Source organism: Hyaena hyaena, unplaced genomic scaffold, assembly GCF_003009895.1.
Source record: "Hyaena hyaena isolate Hyena2069 unplaced genomic scaffold, ASM300989v1 scaffold_1870, whole genome shotgun sequence".
In the NCBI taxonomy this organism is placed as follows: Eukaryota; Metazoa; Chordata; class Mammalia; order Carnivora; family Hyaenidae; genus Hyaena; species Hyaena hyaena.
In genome coordinates, this window is record NW_024082503.1 from 98,504 (window position 1) to 100,366 (window position 1,863).

The following is a 1,863-nucleotide window of genomic DNA, read 5'->3' on the forward strand; positions in this document are numbered from 1 at the left end:
CCCAGGATTCCTTGAAAAGGGGTTGATTCCAAGGCTGGTGCAGAGTAAATGCCTGCAATTAGATGTAGTTCTAGAAAGTAAGGAATTACTCAAATAAGTATATACATACATACATACATACATACATACACACATACATAATGTTAACCGTGTGAGGTGTTGGACATGTGAATTATCTTGATCTTGGTAATCATTCCACAATATATATGTATATTAAATACCATGTTGTACACTTTAATTTGTCCATTGTACAATTATATTTGTCCCAGTAGCCAAAGCTGAAATACTTTAAGCCACAAAATCATGATAATATTGGACAAAATTTACAGAATAAAATACACATTTATAAATTCATACTGATAAAAGTATATGTTTTAACAATTAAATGAGGAAGAAGGGACACTTCTTCCTAACAGAAAACCTTCAGTGGATAAATGTAGGAAAAAATGAAGAAAATGGAACATCACCGTTAACACAGAATGGAATTGTTGCAGGAAAATTCTACCAAGGGGTACTACATTTGATAGGCAAGACTGTGAGAAAAAGCAGGATATTTATTAAATACAAGGGGGAAAATAGTAATTACCAGTAGAGAAGCCAAGCAGACACCACCTTAAGTGATCAAGATTAATACAATCAGTATAAACATCATGTACTTCTGATACACTGAGAAGGACAGATATTTCTATGGCATTCTTGCCAAAAATGTATAATTTCCACCTAAGCATGAGAGAAATAAGATTAACCCAAATTGAGGGACATTCTACAAAATAGTGTACTAGACCTCTCCAAAAGTGTCAAGATCATGGAAAACAAGGAAACAGAGCACTTTGATGAATTGGAAGAGATTAAGGAGACATGACAAATAAATGCAATGTACTGAATCCTGTAACTAAAGGGGGAAAAGTGAAAAAACTAGTGAGAAGTCAAATATGTCTTCATTTTAGTTTGTGAGATTATATTCATGTGAATTACGTAGTCTTAATAAAGTTTTGTTATGGAAGAAGTTAATATTAGAGAGTGCGAGATGAAATGCATATAGGAACTTTCTGTACTAGTTTTACAATCTTTCTGAAAATTCTTATTGTTTCAAAATAAAATTTAAAAATAGTGTAAAGTCCTACATTTTTAAAGGTAGTTGTCTTATCAGTATTTAACTACCAAGGTGTGTGCGTGTGTGTGTGTGTGTGTGTGTTGCATATTCATTTCCAATTTAGAAGTCTATGTTTTGGGCCGTTTCATCTCAATTTTCATACTTCTATATGGCAATACTTAGACTTTTTCTTTAATATTTTAATTTATCATATTTTATTTTTCATTTAAGATGTTAATTTTTAACTTCTCTTGATTTTTCTTGACTTTTTGCTAACATCAATCTGATATATTAGCTCTCTGGAACCAACTTTTCATTTTATTGATGAATTGGTTTTGTTTTCCATCTCCCTAACATATTTTTTCATATTAATTGGTTATACTATATACCACTATGTCTTGGTTTTCCTTTTTATTTTCTTAAATCCATCAGCCTAAATCAAGAGGTAAACCGAGGCAATTCCAAACTACCAGAAATAATTGGAGGGAGAATAGTAGAGGAATTACAATTCGAAAAATGTATGCTGTAGCAAGATACAGGCAAGTCCGTCGAGGTTTGGGATGGCCTGTGTTTATGGGCAAGGAAGGCAAAGAAGGGGAAGTTCAAGCAGTGAGTTCATTGGCTTGAGGATGAGGAGAAATTCTTGGTGGATATTCATTGGTCAGAAGACAAGGGTCTGTCTTCTGTAAGTGAGGCATTTATGGGAAATCAGTCTCTCAGCTCTTAAGTTCAGTTCTTTGGAGGACACCAGTGTGAGATTCTTCATTTCA